The following is a 25,699-nucleotide window of genomic DNA, read 5'->3' as shown; positions in this document are numbered from 1 at the left end:
AAAAAATCTTCCAACAATTTTTTTTTTCTTCTTCACATGAATTCTAGTCATTTCTCATTGTGAAATGCACATATCACATCAAATGTAACATTTTGAATACATTTTTAAAATTCACTTCTAAATCCTAGAACCACAAATAGTTCATCCCTAAGTTTCTTGGTCAATTAATTATAGAAAGTTAAAAGTGGCCACTAAAAAATGATCCACAAGTTGAGAAAAATCCATTGAGTTATGTGCTCATGTGCAACATCAGTTTTCAAATATCACTTAAGCAGTATGAAACAAGTGCAAATCCTATATCTCATGTTGTATCGAAACAATTAACACACTACAATTCCATTCAAATAGCTTATGTCTATCTTTATTTTCCAAATATCTTTCAAGCAAAAAATACACAACAAGCACAATTGTGTCCAGCCAAATGTAACACACTACAATGCTTAATAAAAATTATGATAAATAAGCTAAATTGATAAGTGGATGAACACATACAAGAAGAATCTGTCATAGTCTAAGGGTTGGATTCCAATCCTTCTTCAGATTATTGCCACATATATCTCCATTGCTTGCAATACTAGGGTGGAAGATTTTTGTGAAAAAATACCCTGTAGTCCAAGCCAATCATTACATTGAAAGATGCCAAAGTTTATTTCTCAGTTTTTACAAGTCATGCATCCCCCTTATATACTTGATGACTTAGATAAGCAGTGAGTAGAAAAACAAAAAGAATGTCCTATAGGCAACTAAACATCTAAAGAAAACATAATTCCAATTTAAGATAATGCAAATTGGATGAAGTATCATTATAAGGATCAACAAATACCTTTGGGAGGAGAGTTTGGAATATAAGGAGTTAGAACCAATTTCACTCGAAAAACACCAAATTCATATGGAATGCTAGATGTAGGAAAAAGCATCAATAAATGTAAATATAGCTCATGTTCCAAAAATATAGTAATAACCATGCAAAAAAAAACGAATTCAGATGCTTCAGTAAATGCAATATGAAAAAATGATCCCTTTCTCAAGCATAAAACATCCAAAATATGTTACATTGTTCTCGATTATTCTTTTAGAATGTACCTGGTCCTTCAATGTCTACAACTTTGATTGAAAAAGTTGTCATCATTCACCACCACTTTTATACCTCCATGAGGTGATTCATCAAGACTCTTCAACTCCTTTGTAATTTCATTTATCACCACGGGTGGGAGGTTCTCATTTTTAGCCTGTAACACAAGATATATATGTATTTATGTATGAAGATCCACTTCAAAATGGAAAGCATCACAAAAATTTATGCCTGACAAAAACCATATTAACTGATCATGAGCAACTAGAAATATAACAACCTACATGCAATTTTCACCACTATCCAGGATGTTGGGGTTTTACATTCTGTAAATTGAAGACTAACTGAAACTATGCACCTTTAATTCTAGCATTTAGGAGATGAAAGGAAGAGGGACTTTCTTGCAATGCTGAAGAAACCAAAATATGCCAAAAATATATGTATTGGTAAAGACAAAACATAAACATTCATAATATGCCATTTAGTAATAGCTATTTATGTATAGGAAAATGGTAATAGAAAGCACAACAAGGTCGACTAAAAGATGAAAGGCCCCAACTATTTACTGATGTAAGGTTTTTACTTTTGAAAGGAAGAGGGACTTCCTTGCAGTAAAAATTAAACAACTTTATGCCAAAAATCTATGCATGAGGAGAAAAAGGGATAGAAACGTTCATAATATTCCAATTTAGTTATAGAAAAACCTCTACTAAAGATAATTGAGTATCTATAATGAGCTAAAAGGCCCCATCATCCATCAATAGGGTCAAGTTTTTTGCCATGTCCCACTAATACAATTGCTTGAAATTCAACTTGTAGCAATTGCTGAAAAAATCCACTTGCTGATTTGGCAGATGGAACCTCCCTATCTAGTAGGTAAGATGGAATTTCACAACTCTCATTTACCTTGAAGGCTTGAAAATGACAACTTCAATAAATAATGTGGAAATAAAAAAGAACATATAAGATAGTCAAGGAATAAAGACCACTAGCCATGACAAGATAAAGGGGCCACATATTCATTCTTGTCCATATTGACCAATGTATTGGGGTGAAAAAAGTGTACAAAAGTAACATAATTCAAAGAAGATACCTACTAAACATTTTCAGTTTGGTGGTAGAAAACAGTCAAGGTATGCATATGATGCAATGGTGCAATTTTAGCAGGAAGAAATAAGAAAAGATATGAGGCTGCAAGAATTGGTAGGAGAAGAAAATATTTCTTCTTCTTTCTCTGGGACCAACGACTCTTCAATAATTTTGCATGAGAAGTCTACTAGTGACATAGTGTCGTGGCGGAAAAAGTCATTTGGGCTGACACAACTGACCTCCCTAGGAGTCTAAACTCGCTAGCGACAAACAAGACAAAATGGAGTGATCTTTCTCTAAATATACCTTTTACAACATGAAAAGTACAAGTGTTTAGGCTTACCTTATTCCAAAACGCTGTTGTTGTAGTTCGTCCTTGCCAATCCGGATGAGCTCTTCCTTCAAGTCAATTCCTGCAACCACAAACAATCAAACAATTACCGAGCACTTGTATTTCATATAATAAAACATACATTCAACATGCAGACCAAGGAACACATGAAATAACTCATTAACACAAGCTATTGAGAAAAATAAACCAGTTTATATTAATAACGAAACAAAGAAACTCTTACAACCTGGCCTTGGTGTTGTGCAAGTTCCTCCCAGGGTCCATCAAGTGTTTTCCTCTACTTTGACAAAGCTCACCCACTTCCAAGTAGAATCATGTAAAGACAATCTCTCCTCACAAAGGTTCTAATGGAAGACCTAAATCCTGCAGCATTTACCCAAAGAAAATGTATAGCTCCAACCTCCTCTCCTTCTGGCTCAATGCCTTTATTTATAGTGCTGTAAAGAGGTTATTCAGGTCCACTATCAATGGGATCATCCCCCTCTATGGGTGGGATAGCTCCCTTATTGATGGGATAAGCTCCCTCTTAATAGAGATACATGAACCAACTGGAGGCGCATCCATTTCATCAAACCGACCTCTAGAATGTTCTAGAAGTAACCACAAGTAACTTTTTCAAGATAAAACTTGCGCATTTTGCCTTTTACAGAAGGACACACTTGTCCTTTAACATACAGAGCGTCCATGGACGCAGGTTTTGTGAACATGGCCTGCGTCCCCGCAGTTAAGGCTAGAGAGAACCTGCGACCCCAGAGATAAACATAGTTTTTACAAGACTTTCTCTCTTCTTTGAGTTTGAGATGGATAACAGAGGCATAAGACTTGCCTAAGAGGGTAGCATGACTGTTGATTTGAGCCATACTAACTGTAAGTAGTCAAGGTGACATTTTTTAGTGTAACAGATTGCCCCCTAAAGTGCAAAGCCTGGAATAGATTGGTGTTTTGTAATTCTAGGAAGGGTGAAGCGCTTTATCATTTCAAGGATTGACTTGTGGATGACCTGGTTGGAACCTGCAATTTTCAACACAAAATACATGTATAAGATTATATCATCACTGAGGTAGGCATTCCCATACTCAGATTCAAAACTTTAACTAATGGACTAACTATTCTGATACAGGAATGATCTTGCAGTACATCATTTTTATAGACTTTTGTAGACACAGTATGGACGCAGCCATCTGTTTATGATTAGTCTACATAGATAATGAATACAAAACTCCTCGCAGCCTGGATGGTAGAAACTAGATCCAGGGTCTTCACTTCTACTTCCTGAATTGGTACGATTCTAAGCATGTGATTAAATGATTTGATGTCGAACATGTTAGAAACCACTTGATTACCAGTCGATGATGTGAACTGTTAACAAGCGTGAGAGAGACCACCAGTAATGTCAATGGTTCTCAAAGTACCAAGCACAACCCGTGAAATGTGAATAGATGTTCTGATGTCGAACACTTCACGGAATCCTTTGATCGAAAGTCAATGATGTAAACTGTCGTCAAAGGCGAGAAACCTGCCATTGATGCATGCAGACTTCAAGGTACTGTCGATTCCTAAGTCATCTTTCTAGATAATGTGTCGATGTCGATAGAAAGCGACTCGTTGCAGGCAAGCCTGCAACACGAAATCATTGTTCAAGTTGAAGAAATGTTGCTGTAAGGACTGACTCAGGGATGGTCAAATGGATGATAAGTATTTTGCAGATGAAATTTTTGCTTGCAGACCTCTTGAACACATAACGACACAACAGATGGTTTGGTGACGAATAACTCAAAGTTAATCCCTGAACCCGGTTAAAGATTTTCAAAGTGATTTGGTCAACTGTGAGGTAAAAGATTTCCCAACCCAGGTGAAATGCAAAAGTGTCGTGTTCAAGAGTGGTAATAAAGTTTCGTTTGAGACAAAAGGTGACAAATAGGTTCATTCTTCTCTCTTTTCCCCCACCATTTCTGGCAAGTACCTCTTTATTTTTAACAAGCTTGAGGAGGATAACATATGCTTGGTTATAAGCTCATCCTTCGGACGAGTCCAACCTAGTTTAAATTCGAACCCTAGGAAGGAGTGGTTCGTTCCTGTTTGTAATTGAACAGGTCCTTTACTGTAAAAGTTTAACGAGCCCAGTATAGGAGAAACTCGGCGTTTTTCATTTTTAGAGAGTCTGAAAAACTTAAGGAAACTCCACGTTGAACTTTTTCGTAAATTTGTGTCCCTCAAGCCCGAAAAAGTATAAAATAATACCTGGGGGAACCGCTTGATCTTGCGACCAAGGAGTACTTTCATAATAGTGTCGTCGACCTGAAAAGTAAAAAGCGATCAAGGACACGTCGTTTTATTTCCTTATCGAGTTTGAAACGACAAAAACCCGGCAATCTTTTCCTGATTTTACGGTCAGAAAAGAGCTAAAAGGGGACCGTCTTTTAATTCCGTTTTAACGAGTGTAAAAGAAACACTCGGCGATCTTTTCATGTTTTAGGAGTCAGAAAAGGGCTTAAAAGATGACTCTGATATTTTTATTTGTGAAAATTACAATTTCCCTCGAAATCCCTTTGTCCTGCACAAAAGCGACACATTACTCATACCTGTTTAAAATAGGCAAAAATACGTCGAAAAACATCTTTTCATGGTAAAAAATGAACTCATTCACCCAAAAAACCTATAAAAAGACCTTTTACCATGTCATTTTTACCGTTTGACTTTGGAGGTTGAAAAAGGAGCTTTTGACAAGAAACTTCCCGTGGTTGCTGCGGAAAATCTGACCGTCGGAATCGAACGCCGCTTCATCCAGGTATTTTACACATCCTACTCTGCATTTCTATCCGTTTAGAATTAAGTTTTAGGTCTTAGTTTCATTTTTTGGGGGGGTTTTGGGTTTATAATGCGCCTCTCGGCGGACGCAGGTGCCCTTCGGGTGACCTGCGTCCCCCGACTTTTTCTCACACGGGAAAATGGTCGGGGGACGCAGCCCGCCTTCAGGCCAGCTGCGTCCGGACGCCCTGTGCTACAAAGCTGGGGTGCGTCCTCCGAGAAGTGCGCATTTCAAAACCCCAACTCCCTCAAAAAACCACCAAAATTCTTCAAATCAATTTCTAATTGTCTTTTTTGATATGCAGGGCATTAATCATGTTAGACTGGAGAGAGAGAGAGCACGTAGAGGAAGATGAAGCTGCAATAAACCACCAACCCTCTCTGGATGCCCTAAGAACATGCGGGTTATACAAATATTGGACCATACCGGGCATGAGGGGCCAGGTAAGATTCTTGGAATGGCTGGTTGAGCGATGGAACGTTCAAGATCAATGCTTTTACATAGGAGGGCACCAGCTCGAGATAGAGCCCTCGGATGTATACTTTCTCACTGGCTTGCCAAACAGAGGTGAGCAACTCAATCTTGCGGGGACCAGGCCGGGTGGCCAATCCCTTGATGATCTCCGCGAGGAGTGGTGCAGACCTGGGACTCGCCATAAAAAAGGCGTAGAGATAAAACACATCACTCTGCCGGAACTCAAGGTCATTGCGTTCACGGTCACCAGAATTTGCGGCGCGGCCGCTTTACACATTGCTTCCGGATCCCAAATGCGGATGGCAGTTGACTGTTACCAAGGCACCATCTTCAACTGGTGTGAAGCTGTGTCGGCTCATATGAAGAGCCAACTGACCAAGGCAAAGAACGGACGACTAAAGACTTTTGGATATGGGCCTATAGTCGTGAGCTTTGCCTTGGAGAGAGTTCCAATGCTGATCCCTCAGCAACTCACTGTTGATGACTTGGGTCCTCGGGAGCCAAAGCTTATACGATGGGTTGCGGTGATGGCCCGGCATCCTGACGAGGGCGCGACAGTGGTTCGATTCTCAGACAGTTACTTTGACTGGTTAGAGGGCCAGCTTTTTGTGATACAAGACTTTCCATATGCCGGAATGGATTTCAGAGGTGATCCGGACATGGTTCTTCCACAGGGAGAACAATGGGATGACAGAGGTACTTTTATTTTCACAAGTTTTCTAGTTATGTATTTTTTATTTTTCATATATATCGTCTCAAACTAACAGTAAAATTTTCAAAATGCAGATGTTGGTCCACAGCGTCCAGCCAATCTCCGGCCTTATGATAGACGACATCCAGCTGCACCGGCACCGGCCCCACAGGACGCGGCTGCAGACGTACTAGCTGAGTTGGAGCATGATCTAGAGCGTCTCACGGTAGACATACCTGAGACTACTATGGACGACATTCCTATCAGGCTTCAGCGTTTTGTAGTCGCGGTCCCTGGACCGTTTAGGAGATTTCTGCGTAAGGTAGCCCGCGCAGTGGTGTCGTACAGAGAGCACCACCAGTGATTGACTAGTCACTTTTGTAGTCACATGTGACATTTTTGACTTTTTGTACTATCATTTTGCCGATCATAAGGTGTTTTCAACCTATGATCGAAGACGATGTATATATTTTTTGGACACACTTCTATCTATATATATCACTATTACCGGCTTATCTTGTTTAACATGTATGATGAAATGTCTTTAAATTTACTTGCATGATTATTATAAATGTCTGTCCAACACTCGAGAAGCAATTGCATCTGCTAATGTATTCAGGGACCTTGGAATATGTTGATATTCAATGTAATCAAATTCACGTTCCAAGAGACGCACTCTCAAAAACAACCTTAACAACACAGGATTTCTAATGGCATAAACTCTATTAAGCTGTAATACAACAAGTTCAGAATCTAACCTCACTATCAAACGTCGAATTCCAAATGAAATAGATTCGGATAATAATTCAACCACTGCACTGTATTCTGCAATGTTATTCGTTGTTTGACCGAGGCTTACCCCATGCATAGAAACTAACTCGTCAGAGGGTGAATAGATAACCCAAGCTGCGGAAGAGATATTCCGTGTACTACGACAAGCACCATCAGCAAATCCAATGTATGTTTGGAGAGGCGTCGACATCTACAATATCAAGAGTAAAACCAAGATAAGCCAGAATAATGACGAAAAACCACACTCGCTAAGCTAAGCACACTGACTAAACTAACACACTTGCTAGCTAGAAAGAAAATCTAACCTATCTAAAAATTTCTCCATACCCATCATTTTAAGCATAATACCTCTTTAGGTAAAGTCCATTTCTGGGTTTACCCAAAGAGTCCCCATCAAAATCAACTAGCTCATAAGCCCCTTTTGCTAGCTTTCGCTTTACAATGTAGGGCCCATGCCACATGGGAACGAATTTTCCGGCACCTAGCTTATCGTTAGCTTGATCATATAATAGTACTAGGTCTCCTTCCGAAAAACTTCGAGGGGTTACATTTTTATCGTACTGGGCTTTCATTCGTTTTGCGTGAGTCTCGATAGCTAAAGTAGCGTCACGTCGAGTCTCATCTAATTTAGCCAAGTATAACAACCGTTTCTCCTCTTCGGAAGTAGCTGGAAGTAATTCGACAGCCATTTGAAGTGATGGGATTTCGCATTCAATAGGTAACACAGCTTCTAAGCCATAAACTAGCTGGAAAGGGGTGAAACCTGTTGAATTTTTCACTGAAGTTCGATATGCCCATAGCGCCGAAAATAACATGTTATGCCAATTCGTTCGATGGATACCAATGATCCGTCGAATCATGATGACTAGAACTTTGTTGATTGACTCAACCAAACCGTTGGCTTGCGGATAATAAGGTGTAGAGCTATCGTGGCGCAAACCAAGCTGGCTTGTAAGCTCAGTCATCATGACATTTCGAAAATGGCTCCCATGGTCAGTAATGATTGCTTGTGGGACACCAAACCTAGTTATGATATGATTGAATACGAAAACTGCAGCTGTCTTGCCGCTTGCGTCGAATGTAGGCATCGCCTCGGCCCATTTAGTAAAATAATCAACCGCGAGGATGATATACGCATGCCCCCCGGCCGAGTGAGGGTTACAAGTAATAAAGTCAATACCCCATTTGGCGAATGGACCAGCGGCAATTATAGGGTGGAGAGGAGCAGGTGGAGCGCGCATCTTTCGATCAAACACTTGACAGTTGTGGCATTTTCTGACGGCAAGGATACAATCTTTAAACATAGACGGCCAGAAATAGCCAGCGCGCAACACCTTCTGAGCTGTGGCATACCCAGACATATGACCGCCACATGCTCCAGAGTGACAATCATTCAAAACTCTCTCAGCCTCTTCGTGAGTTAAACAACGTCGAAAAACTAAGTCTGCCCCCAGGCGATAAAGTGTATCTCCAATAATTCTGTATTGCTGGGATTGAAACCGAATTTTTCGACGGTCTTCCTTGGAAGCTTCAGGCCGAAAGGTTTGGGTTTGGAGATAGATGATTATATCCCCATACCACGGATCTATAGTGCTAATAAGAAACAAAGATTCGTCCGCAATGGACTCCTCTGCCACAGTCTCTGTGTCAGCACTCGGGAAATCACACATCAATTCCGCGAAGACTAAAGATTTCTTAGACTTGGACTTCTCAAACTCCAAGTCGAACTCTTGCAGGATGACGATCCATTTAGAGTACTTGCCCCCTAGCAGTTGTTTTGTCAAGATATAAATCATAGGGTTGCAATCCGAAATAATAGTAGTTTTGCGGAGAAGAATGTAGTGACGAAAACGCTGGACAGCTTGAACGGCTGCCAGGGCCAATTTCTCCACATGTGAATATTTTAACTCAGTTGGATTTAAGGTTCTGCTAAGATAATATATCACATGCTCTGCCTTGAATTCATCTTCTTGAACTAACACCATTCCAATGGTGGAATGCGAAGCTGCGAGGTATAAGAAGTAGTCCTGGTTGTAGTTGGGAGGATGCAATAACGGTGCATGGGTCGTTTTAGTGCATCAAAAGATTGTTGGGCAATCTCGTCCCAAAAGAATTGTACGTTCTGTTTCAACAACCGTGTAAAACCTTTAGTGACCTCGGCGTAGTTAGGGATGAATCGGCGTAAAAAGTTCGCTTTCCCTTGCAAACTTTGGAGTTGGCGCAAACTCGAAGGAGGAGGCAATTGGATGATAGCCTCGACTTTCGAGGGATCGACGCGAATGCCGGCTTTGGAAACAACAAATCCCAGCAATCGACCTGTTTCTATACAGAAAACACACTTGTGGGGATTCAACCGAATTCGATAATGCCTACACCTCATAAAGATTGCTCGTAAATGGACAAGGTGATCAGCTCGGTGTAAAGAATGAGCAGGCAAATCATCGAGATAGGGTTGCACAATGTGCTTGATGTCATGAAATGCATAAGACATGGCCCGTTGAAAAGTAGCGCCGGCATTCTTAAGCCCAAAAGGTAATTTGCAATAAGCAAATGTCCCCCATGGACAAATGAATGCCGTTTTTGGTTGGTCGGCAGGTAGAATATTGATTTGATTATAGCCTGAGAAACCATCCATGAAGGAAAACATCTCACTTCCGGCACAATCATCAATTATTTGATCGATATAAGGCGTAGGATAGTTGTCTTTTGGACAAGCTCGATTGATATCCCTATAGTCGATACAGATTCTTATTGTTCCTTGTTTTTTATTGACGGGAACAATATTCGATACCCAATCCGTTAACGGGATCGGATAAATGAAACCTGCTTTCAACAGCTTTTCGACTTCTGCTTTAATTGCAGCTGCTTTTCGAGGGTGAATCTGACGCAACCGTTGCCGAATGGGTTTAGCATCCGGGTAGGTTTTGATTTCATGAACAACAATGGCAGGATCGATTCCTGGCATTTCCTCGTAGGACCAGGCAAACACGTCGCGGAATTCTTGGAATAGGGCCTTGTAAGTTTGGATTTCTTCTTCAGTACATGCGGCACCTATATGAATGTTCTCCTCGATTCCGGGCTTCACTGATATATCAATGGGAATAGTACGAGAAATATTCCCTAAATTCAGCTCTGAATCAGAATGTTTCGTTGGATCCTGAGCGTCTTTGACATATTCAGCGGTAAAGATAGATGAAAAATCATTTTCAAATGCATCGCCCTTAGGTAAAAACGAAGATCTGTGATGGAGATCTTCCCATGGTAGATCATCTACACTTAGGATTTCGCGAAGTTGTTCGTCAGATGACACGTCTTCGGGAAACGTTATCCGTTCTAAAGGTGAGGTGAAAAGTGACTCTTCACTGACCACATTCATTTGGTCGGGCTCGGTTGAATGAAAATCGGTAAAAGACATAAGAGCTTCATAAGCAATTTCATACGGACTCAACGGCATAACATCACCGAGTGAATCTAGCTCAGAGTCAGAGGGAACATACCAAGGATCATCATAAATAATGTTTTCTGACGTGATCATATGAATCGTTGCAAATGAAGGATCTACATTGAGTGGAGGGAGAGGAAAAGTTCCCAGTAAACCGGAATCCTTAACTAAACCTACACCAATGTCCTTATAAGGGATTGTCGTTTTACCAACATGTTGGATAGTTTCTGAAGAGGATGGGTCGGATGAAAAGTATGTCAGCTGATCAATAGTCACGATCTTACCGTTATGTGGAAACTTAATGACTCTGAAGACCGATGAAACGACCGCTGTCATAGCATATGACCAACTTCGACCCAAAAGAAGGTTGTAGTCTAGAGGGGCATCAACCACTTCCACATCCAGACTAACGGTTTTACCTTCGACCCCTATAGGCAATTCTTGTAGAATACCAAACGGACGGAACCCACGGCCATCAAAGGCCTTAAGGATGGTGGGGGATTGGTTCAACGAAGGAGAACCAAGCGATCTCCAACATTGAATCGACATAATACACGTAGAAGCTCCCTCATCAATCACAGTCCGATGAATAGGCCTGTTTTTGACTATCACTGGATTTGGAAAGCCATTTGATGGGGGAGACGTGGTGTACTATTTTCTAGATCAAAGATCATTAGGTTCGGGTCCTGAACATCGACAGCTCCAATAGCCGACAAAAGCAATTTTCGTTGCGCTGGACATGATTGCAGCACTTCGAGTGCCGACATTGCTGAAGGTGAAACAGCTAAGTCTTCAACAATGTTGTAATTCTGGGCTGCTCTCGCATGTGGATTGAAAGCAGACCTTCGAAGTACACCCTTGGCGGGCGGCTTAATCACTAAGTCTGGGTTAGGTTTTTCGATCTGTAGTGGATCGGAACCAGGAGCTGAGGTTGATGGGTTAGAGTGAGAAGATTCTGCTTCTTTACCATCAACAGGAGCCTTACTACCATAATCTTGCGATCGAGTCGCAATCCTGACATGAGACATCATCAAAATGGGTTCTTCACTGGCATTCGAAGAAGAACCTATCATCTTATTCTCCTGCTCTGGAAATGGATTCTTTAACACAGCAGGAGTGGGAGAACCTTTAACTATTTTCACTACCTCGGCCCGATGAGGGCAGTCTCTCGTAAAATGATCTTCTTCACAAATGAGACAAGGATAACGAGGTTTGCGCTTTTCGTCATTGGTTTCCGATTTTTCTGTTTTCTCCTTTGGAGCCTTGTCTGCTTTGGCCTTCTTCTTTCCTTTCTTCTTTCCACCGTTTTTTGGTTTGGCCGTAGATGACTCTACGGCGTGAATGTCGGCGGTGAGTTCAGGAGAAGACTCTCCTGTCGGAGAATCAGGCAAAGTGATAATTGGAGTAGTTGAAGCCTTGGAAGACTTCTTCTTGCTCTTCGTAGTCACGATACCAATCATACCATCAGCGGCATGAGATCCCGAAGGAGCAGCAGCGATTTGGTTTGACTTGGAAGATCCGGAATTTTCTCGTGTAACGTACCCGACTGAGTGTAAACTAAGTCAAGGTATTGTGCTTGAGCAATGACTTGCTCCTCAGTAACTACTCCGGCCTTAGCTACATCTTCAGTAATTCTTGGTAATAATGATTTGACAAACCATTCAGCTAAGATTTGGTCCGGGATAAAAACTTTCACTAATCTCCTTCGACGTCTCCACTCATGGATGTGATCAGAAATGTACGTGGATGTCGATTGTTTTAGCGAAGTTAATAATTCTGTACCATTATCGTATCTGACTGGTAACTGAAAATGAGTTAAGAACGAGGTAGCTAACTGGCTAAAGTTGTAAAAAGAGGCCCGTGGCAACTCAATGTACCACTTGGCCGCGAGACCAATGAGTGTACGCTGGAAAAGACGTAAGCGGATGGAATCATCTGAGATGGAATTTGATGCACACCAGAGGTGGTAAGTCATCACGTGATTGGACGGATCCTCTCCAGACTTACCTTCGAACTTGGGTATATCGCTGGGCAACTTATTTGGCATTGGCGGCCAGAACTGAAGATATTGAATTGGATCGTTCGTTAGGCGCGTCAAGTCGGGTAAATCTAAAGTTGCAATAAACGGTAACTGCCGGTTAGGATCTCTAAAATTCTGAGTCACAATACCAGCCCCAGGAGGAGGATATCCAGGATAACTAGGAACAGGAATCGCATTGGGGATATTATATCCTCCTGGAAAACCAGGATTAACCGGACCGTACTGGGGTTGCTGAGGTTGTTGATAAGTGTACCCAGGATACGGTTGATACTGGTAAACCGGTTGTTGGGCAGCTTGCCCAGGTTGATACTGTCCCTGGTACGGAGGTTGAACAAATTGAGGTTGAGTAGTAACAACCGTACTTGTACCAGGTTGGCCTACAGGCATCTGGACTGTGGTTTGGACCGTAGATCCAGACAACGGTACAGATGTCTGAGGAGTGGTTACAGGGACAGTAGAAACCGGAGCTGCCGATACTCCAGAAGTAAGCATGGTAGATGTAGCGGTAGTTGCTGCAGCCGTGTGAGGTGGAGTACCAGGTGCAATTGGCGGCTGAGTAACTACCGAAGTTACAGGGGTCTGAACACTTGACTGGACAGGTTGCGGTTGCTGGGGTGGACCAGGAACTACAGGTTGTCCTGCTTGAGGTACCGACTGTATACTTGGCTGCAACATCTGTTGACCCTGTGACGGATCCCATGTTAACAATCCAGGGTACTGACTCGTAACAGGTTGAGGATACTGAGATCCATAGCCGTATTGAGGATAGGGTTGATAACTGTAAGGTGCAGTCCCATATGATTGCCCTTGAGGTGGTTGATAACTTTGACCAGGGTATTGACCCGTAGGTTGATAACCTTGAGGTAAATACGAGTACTGGGGTTGACCTTGACCTTGAGGTTGGTATCCTTGAGGTTGATACTCTTGGGGTACGTACCCTTGGGGTTGATACCCTTGGGGTTGATACCCTTGAGGTTGCCATCCTTGAGGTTGATATTGATACTGAGGTTGACTTTGGGGTACATATTGAGGCTGGGGTTGATACCCTTGGGGTTGATACCCTTGAGGTTGCCCCCCAGACACGAATGAAGTACCTTGAGGTTGCCCCCCAGGCATTAACGAAGGTTGCCCCCCAGGCGGTAATTGGCCACCTTGAGGTTGGTTAACGGGAGTTGAACCTGACATCATATAAACATCACCTATACTCAATGGTACATTACCACTGTTTCCAACTAATAACCCATGATCAATGGGTTGAGGAGATGCTCCCGCAAAGGTACCAGAAAGTGATTGATACCCAGTAGGAACAGAAGGACCACCATGTAAAAATGATTCAGGACTTTGCGTAAACACAGATGACTGACCAGACATATTTACAGGATTATGAATTCCTCCAGGTGGAAAAGGAGTACGAGGTGTAGAAAAACCTACTGAGTTGTCTAAAAAATTGGTTAATGCAAGGTACCAAGGTTCACTTCTAGGAGGACTGTAAAAGATGGATTCACGCTCCCTTAGATCAAGGGTAATTATATCTTCAGAATCAGAAACGCCTATTTCTTCCTCTGGAACAAGTTCTTCTATAGCAATTAACCCAACAGGAAGATTTTCGGTGATAATTCTTTCTATTCTTGGTGAATCAGGAACACTAGGAGTTGGAGTAACAGGTTCGGAAATTTCAGGTTCTTCGCCTGTTTCACTGGCAGATGAAAAACTACCAGCAAGCTCGGAAACTGTAACAGCTTCGGGATTGTAACCTGTTTCTAAACTTTGGTAATCTGGATGGACTACCAAGGAAGATTCTCCTTCTTCAGGTGAACCTACTCTACTGTCACTAGGAGGAGTTACAAGGACCTTTAAACCTTCTAAATTACTGGGGTCGTCTCGAGGAGGTGAACCCCTGAGTTCACGGGATCTTCTCAACAATTCGGCCACAGAAACAACTTCAGGAGACTGGCCCGCAATGCGACGGGACCGTCTCGGTAATTCCGCCACAATTAATGATTTTTAACTACAACACACGAAAACAAAGTAAAAAATTTCAAATCAAACCACCTAAGTCTTCTAAAGAACCAAACAAATTTGAAGCACACGCCTAAATAATCTAGAGTGTCAAAGCACACACAAACAGTATCTTCCGGACCAAAAGCGCTAGTTGGTGATTAGGTCCAACCTCGCAGGATTCAGTACAGAAATGGCGGGTGGAACAGTTACGCCGACAACCTGCTTAATGAATAGACTGGACCAAGTACCTCCACTTTAACCGTCTCGAAGTGAAGCGAACCCCCCAGAAAATCCAAGTGAGTATAGCCGACGTCTGCTCCAGGTACAGTGGGACCTTCCCTCCACCGTCACCTTGGGTAGAATCCTAGATATTATGGCCACTAAGGTTACCAATCACAACAATTACACCTGGGGGAACAGTCTAAACTCCGACAGCACGCAAGGGCAGAGTAACAAGCTCAATCCCCTTACCGGCTCCTTGACAGTAATCCAAGGTTTACCGATAAGTGACCCCTGGCTCCTCGACAATGGTTAATCCGAGGTTTACCGTTTTTAATACGTACTGTCTGGCGTCGTTCCCAACGAGGGAGGAATGATCCCCTCACTGGTTCGGACACGAGCTCGTGCTTCTCCTTTAAGAGGAGCTTTCCCAGAATGTAACTGAAACAATTGGATTTGTTCTACTCAAGATAGACTAACTGTTTGGTTTTGTAGTCTTGGAGAGTTAAGTACTCACCTACTCCAAGACCCTAGCCTAAGCTATGTTGGTGCTTTAGAGCCCTAGAAAATAAAAATTACTAGATTGATTTTAATTTAAGCGTTACTTTTAAGGTTGTTCTTTAAGTCAAAAGGTGATGGAAGTGAAACTAGTGGTGTGTTGACTCGACTCGAAACCACTACAAAATGCACCTAGGATGATTTACCCACTACTTTGCTTTTTCGATGAATTGTTTTAACTAAAAAGTTGAGAGAATGCAATCTTTATAAAAGCAACTTCTTAATTGAAGACAATCAAAGAAACAATTCGATTTTCTTTTCCAAGCATAAAAACATAACTTCTTTTTACATGCACGAAAAAAACTCTTTTCTTCTTTGAAAAACAAAAAGCTACTTGAAACAAGACTTTTTAAAGAAGATGTTTTTGTATTTTTCTTTTAATAAAGCAAATAAAACTAATATAACCAAAAAGCAATCTTTAACAACTATCAAAATCTATGAAAATCCACTCATAAGCAAACTAAAGGCAAATTTATTCTAAGTAATTTAAATAAGGTCAAAACTAACAATGATTATCCTAAGGTGTTTTACTTGATCACAATCAAATCAAGGACTAGCTTATTGCAGAACCAAAAACTAGCCAAAACAAAACTCTAATCTTTTTGTTCTTTTTGTAAAATGGAAATCAACACTTTATAAACAAGCAATTCGAAATTTGACCCAAAACAACTTAAATGGCAAGCTGTTCAAACAAGGAGACTTTACGACAGGCCCGACTTCTAAGAAGGTTGACTAACCAGAGAGATCTAAGGCTGGACAACTTTCTACGTTCAAAGTCACTACAGAACCTATCGAAAAATCAAACCCTAGGTCTAAACTTCGTTGAAATCCACTAAAACACTCAAAGCTCACAAAACAAGTTCAGGTGAGAATTCTTGACAGGGTACTAAAGGATCTGGGCAGAAAACACTAAGTAAAATCAAAATCTAAAAGCAATTTATTGCAAAAATGGAATTTTCTTAACTTTTACAGGAAGACGCAGGCCACCCGTTGTCACAGGTGCGGGCCCGCTCTGTGCAGACGGCAACAGCGCGTCCAAGGACGCACTGTGTAGTACTCAGAGGGTGCGTCCTTCTGGAAAAAGGAAGAAAAACCAAATCTAACTAAATCTAAAGCTAAGCCACCCAAATACTACTTCTCACAGTCAAAAACCAGAAAATAAAAATGATTTTCTCAAAGCAAAGTTCATATAAAGGAAAAGACTCTCTCATTAATGGATTCCCCAGTGGAGTCGCCAATTTGTCGTGGCGGAAAAAGTCATTTGGGCTGACACAACTGACCTCCCTAGGAGTCTAAACTCGCTAGCGACAAACAAGACAAAATGGAGTGATCTTTCTCTAAATATACCTTTTACAACATGAAAAGTACAAGTGTTTAGGCTTACCTTATTCCAAAACGCTGTTGTTGTAGTTCGTCCTTGCCAATCCGGATGAGCTCTTCCTTCAAGTCAATTCCTGCAACCACAAACAATCAAACAATTACCGAGCACTTGTATTTCATATAATAAAACATACATTCAACATGCAGACCAAGGAACACATGAAATAACTCATTAACACAAGCTATTGAGAAAAATAAACCAGTTTGTATTAATAACGAAACAAAGAAACTCTTACAACCTGGCCTTGGTGTTGTGCAAGTTCCTCCCAGGGTCCATCAAGTGTTTTCCTCTACTTTGACAAAGCTCACCCACTTCCAAGTAGAATCATGTAAAGACAATCTCTCCTCACAAAGGTTCTAATGGAAGACCTAAATCCTGCAGCATTTACCCAAAGAAAATGTATAGCTCCAACCTCCTCTCCTTCTGGCTCAATGCCTTTATTTATAGTGCTGTAAAGAGGTTATTCAGGTCCACTATCAATGGGATCATCCCCCTCTATGGGTGGGATAGCTCCCTTATTGATGAGATAAGCTCCCTCTTAATAGAGATACATGAACCAACTGGAGGCGCATCCATTTCATCAAACCGACCTCTAGAATGTTCTAGAAGTAACCACAAGTAACTTTTTCAAGATAAAACTTGCACATTTTGCCTTTTACAGAAGGACGCACCTTTCCTTTAACATACAGAGCGTCCATGGACGCAGTTTTTGTGAACATGGCCTGCGTCCCCGCAGTTAAGGCTAGAGAGAACCTGCGACCCCAGAGATAAACATAGTTTTTACAAGACTTTCTCTCTTCTTTGAGTTTGAGATGGATAAAAGAGGCATAAGACTTGCCTAAGAGGGTAGCATGACTGTTGATTTGAGCCATACTAACTGTAAGTAGTCAAGGTGACATTTTTTAGTGTAACACATAGTAAACGCAGAAGAAAATGGCAATCCTTTGTATGAAGAAAAAGGAAACTTGTGAATGAATTGCATGCTTTTTGTTCAACCCATGATTAGCGTTTTCTAGTGCTCTATCTCTCTATACAAATAATCAATCTTTTCTAGTGCTCTATCTCTGTGTAAAAATAATAAACCTTCTCTAGTTCTCTATCTCTCTATACAAATAATCAACCTTTTCTAGTGCTCTATCTCCGCATGGAAATTTTATACGAATCAAATTTAAAAATGCTCAATGGGAATAATAAATTGTCAAAATGGTAGTGGAGTTGGACTTGAATTCCAATGGTTATACCACTATATCCTGTTGGAAATAATATTGAGATGGGGGGTGAATCAGTATTCGTCAAATCAATAATCTTTTTCTTTTCATATTCAAATTCATATGCACTACTTTAGTGAAGGTAACTCATGTGTATATGCAGCTGTGTTCAAGGCAACTAACATATATCAAAAAATCTTATGATTCAGTTAATTCATCATATGCTGATATTTAATCAGTGCATCAATACTTCATTAACCATATAAATAGTAACCATGTGCAGTAATATCATAACAAACCATCACACATAAGAAACAAACATGAACACCAAGATATAAGGTGGAAACCTAATGTGGGACAAAAACCACCTGCTGCTGTCTTCTTTTTAATATAAGAAAAACATGTTTACAATCTTGTATTGGTGCAGACTCATATCAGTACGCAGGCACCGACCTGCATAAGGCTACAACCTTCTCTCGTTCTCCAGCTTCTACTGGAAGGGAGATACAACCCCCTAGCTCTTGTACTAGCTGATCTGTTTACTAGTACGTAGGCGCCGACCTACTAAAGGCTGCAACCTTCACTCGTTTTCCAGCTACTACTAGAAGGGAGCTTCAACCCCTTGTCTCTTGTACTAGCCGATATGTTCACTAGTACATAGGCGCCAGCCTATAGAAGGCTACGAACTTCTCTCTTCCTCCAGGGACCATGTTCCATAAATTTTCAGACTGTATACTCCTGGAACACAACACCATAATATGAAGGCCACATTTCATCCAATTTTCATACTGGACCCATCAAAAACATTGAAGCTCAAAATCAATCACCACTGCAATACAACCATTGCATTAACCAATCATTGAATACTCAATCATCAATCTCTGAATCACATAACAACTGAATCACTGAAGTCCTGTCATCAAAACACAATCACCAGAACATAGAGCAGAACCCAGAACTCTGCAACAACCACTAGAACCAACTGCAAATTCAGATATCATATTTCATAATGTATACGCTACTCTGATGAGCCAAACCAGCATGTATACACACTTTTACCAAAGCGAACCCGCATACAGATCCGCAAGTACTAACTTAAAAACTTCACAGCTATTTCAAAATTCAGTCATACTTAGATCATAACATTTGCAGAATAAAACATGTGTCAGTATTAAAATCTAGTCTATCCATGATCAAACCACATAATGATAATACATTCCAAGCCTTAAGATCTCGATCCATCATCCATCATCATCCACATAGGTGCATCCTTCGTTAAGCTCAAGCAAAGCATCACAAACCCATAACCTGTATATTGGATCTCACACTTAATCAGATATTCAATACTTGCACACCTTGGCGTAATGATCTTCTCCTCCTTATATAGTTTTAGACCTTTCTCAATACCATGGACCAAAACCACTTAGTACCAATACCTTAGATCAAATACCTAGGGTCAATACGTTGGATCAGATACCTTGGACCAATACCATGGATCAAAATACCATGGACCAAATACCTTGGACCAAAAACTTAGTTTTCCAAGGTATACACGCTTTTCCTTTTGTGAAAGTGCATGTGTACATATACGCGACTTGTATACAGTGAGCCTGCGTGTATATGCAGCTTGATCAATGATGAACCTGCGTATACCTCTCTTTCTTCATTATGTGAAGACTGATTTGTAATTCTTTGCTGTTTACCTGCTATACTGTGATCTTTCATATGAGTGAGTTGCCATCAAGGACAATACTTGTATCATAATGCCAACATATCCTCCATGGAAAGGGGGTTTGATGTGAGTGGTTTTGGGTGAATTAGATGAGCATTGTATATCAACGTAACTTAAAATTTGGTACATATGAGCCAACTGTAATTGCATTCATGAATGAGAATCAAAGCCAATTGCCATTGCATTATGGCTTTGTACATTGCTGGGAGATGAGAGATACTATCTTCTTTTCCCCTTAAGTTTCAACCTTGATAAAATCCTTTTATAGCTTACCAATAGGATAGGAACCATTCTATAGATGTATGATGATGTAAAAATAACACAAAAATATACAACTATATACTCCGGAAATTATTTGTCTTCGATTTTTGTTTATATGACTGAGTTGGGTCAAGACTACTTCTAACATTGAAAAGTTCATATAAATTAAGCTACATGTCTCAGAGGTTTGGTTTTCTCCATGTTCCAAAAAAAAAATCATGTTAGCATGAAATTTTTTATGTATCCACTACCTAACATTGCATTTGTAAAGAATCTCCTATATTTTTTTTAATCTTGTGTTGGTGAAACTCAATATTTAAATTCCCCTGAAACAAATATTATAGTTTATCATGGGCATACACACAGGTCTCACTCCCTAGTCTTTACCCAAAAAGAAATTGGTTGAAGTAAGATAATGAAAATATTGAGTCTATAATGGAAGGAATTGTGAGTACTTAACATGGGCAAGTTGTTTCCTATTTAATCATAGCTTATTATCAATCTATGTCTGTAGAGTCACTATAAAATGGTTGACCAACAGATAGCATAAAGTTCTCAAGTTTGAGTTTGTCACTGAAGGGATAATTAAAACGTTACATTGCTAATGAATCCCACAAACCTTTTTTTTCAATGTCCCCAATTTTACAACCTTATATTAAGAAGATTGCCAGTTTTGCACCACAAGTTCTGCAATAGATGAAGGTGTTGTAGGTTCATGCTACAAAGTTGGAATATTTGGAACATGCAAGAACTGTCTTCGACAGATACATCCTTACCTATATACCCTTATATAGCTTTGTGGTGTTTACTAAACCACATAATTTCATGTGTATGTGTTTTACTCTGGAATTTATTTGTATAGTAAATAAGTGTTGACTATAACAAAAACCTAAAACAAGTTTTGGAATATTTTCCATTTCCAGCTGAGATTAGGACAAAGCTCACATATAAAATAAAGATCTTTAATAATAGAATTTACCTAAGTATGTTCATAACATATAAAGGTAAAACACAATAATCAAAGAAATTTCCCAAATCAAGTAAGACAAATTATATCATGGCCATGTTCAAGGAGGCTTGATTACAAGCCTTGTTAGAAAAAGGCTGTATTTCTAGTATACAAATAAAAATGATCAATTACAGTAAGAGATGCTTCTTAGAGACAGTGCAAGGGATATTATATATGCGATATCATACATCATTATGTGACCATGAAGATTAAAATTATGATTTAGCATCTATCCTAAAATAGTCCCAAAGCACTAATCCACATGACTATGTTTAGGGTACCAAAAAATAAATTGCTAAAAGCCACTTAATTATATTGTTCCAAACATTTGCTACAAAGAAATTCAGTGTAGTTAGCTCAACATTGATTTCTTTCTTACCTTGTCACAATATCAATCTGTCACAATGTCTTCTAATGTCCTGAACTACCAGGCACCTGCACTAATATAAGCACATGTGGCAATGAAGTGGTTGCACTAAGAGGTGCTCTCTCCATCTCGGTGGTTTTGCTAGCACCGCCAAGCCCCACAATTCCTATAAATCCAGTCTTCTTGCTTTGCTGCTCGAGTAACATTGCCATTTCAAATACTTCAACTTTCTCATCCAACGTTGTTGGATATCTAGACACATGTAGTGCTATTTTAACTTTTTCCAACACTCATTCTTGCCCGACAAACAAGTTGCCCATGCTTGTTTTCTCGTACCATTTCTTGTTGCAACAAGTTACCCTCAAGCCTACGTTTTTTTGGTTTGGAGTAGAAGGATTCGTGCTCTATCAACGACGTTGGATCTGGTCTCTTTCCAAGAGTAGCTAGTTGTTCTTCTAGCACCCTGGATTTATGGTCCAATTCTCGATTCATCTCGCTTCGCCCTATTACTCACTTTGTGGCAAACCTATCTAAGACTCCTTTGAATATTGTAACCATGCAAGAGAAGGGAAACGATAAAATTTATGGACCTTATGTAATGTATGATATATTACCCTTTCCTAATGGCTTCAAGTACCAAGAACATGGTCCTCTAATAGTAGATGAGCTTGTCGTGAATATTACCTTTGAGCTTGTTGGCCTGGTGAATATAGGGTTGTCCACCCTAAAAACATGCAACCAAACATTTCCATGTCTGAGTATACATGAGATTTTTTTAGAGGCCTCACTCTTCCAAACATTGGTAGCTGCATTTTCGCCATCAATGTAGTGTCTGTGACCCATTGTTGAAATGAAATTACGAGTCAGAAATGTGTACAACATAAAGTATATATCAATCTAGTATGGTAGAATGTTAGAGTACGAGGGAGATTGGAGTACTCACCCATTATATGTCTCCATATCGAGACATTTTATTTCTATAGCATCAGTGAGAGATTTCCTCCATTTCTTGATGGTGTTGGGGTCATATCATGGTTTAGAATCGAACATTGTATTCTTCTCCAGCATTTGCAGTGCTCGACCATATACTCCTTTTTCGCCTTGCATTCCCCATCTAAGATCTGAAGGCTTGACACCACCATAGAAGACTAGAATAATAGTTGCCCTTGACTCAAACATGAGCAGGATCTCATCAAGGCACCAATTTGACTCTGCATATTGGAGAGACAAAATAGTGATATGCATAGAAGTTGTTCAAATGGCACTCTCGATTTGAGGAGTTATATACTCTCCATTTTGCAATTCATCTTCGTCGAGAAACACTCGCAGTCTGTGTTTGTTAGGCAATCTTGTAGTGTATTTCTCAAAATATAAAGGAAGAAAGGATTAGGGTTCAAACTCAGAAATAAAGAAAGGTTTGGGGTCAAAGAGAGGCTCAACAAAAAACTGCAACCTTTCCCAAATTTTTGTGTCCGTGCAACTGCACTGTTCCCGAAATTCTCCAAAACTATGGTGTATTTTGCCTTCCGCTTAGCCAAAAAATCATATAAAAAATACCTTAGGTTATATATATTATTATATAGTATAGTAAAACCCTTTAGGCCCTCATTATAACCCTAATATATTATTTTTTGATTTTTCCATTTTTAATGCCCCAATATGAACACATGTGATATAATATTGGTTTGTCAGTGATGCCCCCATGAGACTTAGGTATGGAATTCATAGTTGTTTCTTGCTTAAGTTGGGAGTCATGTTGATCTTCATCTATTATCTAGTCATCATAAGAGCCTTCATATGTTAGAAAACTTATGATATCCGGATCATTATTAAAGACTCACCAATTGGTGATATTGTCAGGAATAGAAGGCCTAAAAATCAATTCAATAGAAAAGCGATCAGGGCTATAATCTTCTGGTGGAATGAGCTTGGATGAAAGATTAGCCAAAATATCGACACTTGCATTTTGGAGTCTTAGGATAGGGGAAATACTAAACGTTGTAAAGTGAGAAGTGAGGTCCTGGTCTAATGATTGATAATGTTTCAATTGTCCAGACAAACAGTGTATAGTATTTCTTACCCATTTTATCACAATTTCCAAATCTCAAAACACTTGAAGGTATTTGATATTAAGGTCGATAGCCTTATATAGCCCTTGAACCAATGCTTCATATTCGACAGTGTTGTTTGTGCATTCAAATTCAAGCCTGCATGCTAGCATAGTTTTTTCTCCTTTTGGGCTAACTAATATGCATCCTACTCGGCTCCATCGTTAGATTTGGATCCATCTAAAAATAATTTCCAAAATAATGAGCTAACTAGAGGTTTATCTATAAAATTTATACACTTAGAAATATATGTTTGAGAAAAATTCTCAACTTGCGATATAACATAATTTTCCAAGAAGGGTGAAGTATTTGCATTAAAATTTCCTAGAAATGATTCAATTGAGTAGTTTCCGATGATATTGCTACTATATGCGACTATCTCATTCTCTCCCTCTAGTTCTGTAACAATATACTTTTTATGTTTTTCAAGGTCAACCCTGATTTGATTTGGTTTTCCATTATAGGGAAGCCACATGTGGGACCAGTCAGTTGCAAAATAACCATGAAGCTTTTCTGACTAGTTCTGCTAAGGATTAAACCATACAACTCGGGATATTTGCCACAAGAATGTCAATGACTTGAAACACTTTAGGGTTTGATGAGACTCTGATAATGAATTGATTGAGCTCTCCTATAACTTCAACTTGGGATCAGTCTAACTGCACAATGCGCACAACATATTTTTGGGGCTCAATATTCAATTTCGCACAAACTGTTCATGGTAGAATGTTAGATGAAGTTTCATAATCAACTAAACAGCTGTGTAGATTCTTGTTGAAAGCTTCAAAATTCAAAAGGAATGGAGGAGTATGGGATTTGGATCTTACTCCTATAAGAGCAATATCGGTAAGACCGATCCAGTTTGATGAGGTATTAGGAGGTCTTCCCATTTCTTGGGTAGCTTGCAAGATTACAACAACGGGAAGCGGAGAAGTAGGGATCACTTTTAGATCTTTGAGAAATAGCTCCTGTTGATGTTTCAAATTGCTAAGCTCGTGAAAGGTAATGCTCTCCCTAGTCTTTTTCATATATCTTCCAGTATGTTGTATTTCGTTTCATCAGAGACTAACAGGGTTTTAGCTGAAGGTGAAGAATTTGTTTGAGAAGGAGCAGTTTGAGTGGATTTAGATGAATATTTATTACCTATTGTTTTGTCTTTAGGAGCTGGAGTTGATACCTTCTGATTTGAATTTGTTTGTGGAAAATAAAAAAAGCTTCTACTCCTAGTTGCAAAAGGTAGTGCTTCTTCTGCTTCTTCATCAGGAAGGATAAAATCACACATTCCTTGTAACTCGACTACTTCTTCATCACCTGTTTGCTCTTCAGCTATTGAGAATTCATCCTCCTCCACATTCATTTCAACATTTGATATGGTACTTGGAGGCTTAGTATCAGAGGGGTGATTTCTTCCGTATGGTCTGAAAGGTTTCTTTGAGGAAGTCTCTACTACCTGTTCCTTGATATCAACCATTTCATTAGACATGGTTTTAAGGACCTTTTGCAGACCTTCAAGATCAAAAGGATCTTTAGGTGGATTTTTCTTGGATTCATCCCTAAAAGTTACTTTCTTGGTTTTTCATTCTTCTAATGCATTTTTCTTGTGTAAGGCTAGAATATGTTTTTCTACAACTATGGCTTCTTTCATGTTTTCTGCCAAAGTCGGTTTGGTAGCCCTATTGACAAAAATAGATGTGTTTAAAGGAAGGGCAGAGATGTACCATTCATTTTGGACTTCATCGATGGGCTTGGATGTTGTTGGGATTTTATTTAATGACTTGTTAAAACGTGAATTCAAGGCCTTAATTGGCTCTTTAGGTTCGTCTTTCAAGATGGAGAGATCATTGATAAGAGTAGCCATTGATCTGTCATCTCCAAACTTGGTTAGGAATTTCTCTTGAAAGGCATCCCAACTATTAATGGAACCCAATGATACTGTAAAGTACCATGACCCCGCTGATCCTTGTAAGGTATAAGGGAATAATCTTACAACTGCATCTTCTTCCACTACTTCATTTAGGTTTATGGACAACGTAAAATTGTTTATGTGTTCTTCGGCTAGTAAACCATAATCAAGATTAAACTTTGGTAACCAC

The 25,699-nt window shown here is 39.8% G+C and overlaps 1 pseudogene; it reads right to left on the bottom strand.

The window, feature by feature from the left end:
* LOC149251461 (uncharacterized) overlaps positions 1 to 21,710 on the bottom strand; it is a 42,883-nt pseudogene extending 21,173 nt beyond the window's left edge.
* Positions 21,711 to 25,699: the final 3,989 nt, after the last annotated feature.

This window comes from Pinus tabuliformis, chromosome 7, assembly GCF_031772625.1.
Source record: "Pinus tabuliformis cultivar Carrire ecotype Pingquan chromosome 7, CPIR1, whole genome shotgun sequence".
In the NCBI taxonomy this organism is placed as follows: domain Eukaryota; kingdom Viridiplantae; phylum Streptophyta; class Pinopsida; order Pinales; family Pinaceae; genus Pinus; species Pinus tabuliformis.
Note: the sequence above shows the minus strand (reverse complement) of the source record. Positions and strands in the feature narration are given on the sequence as shown.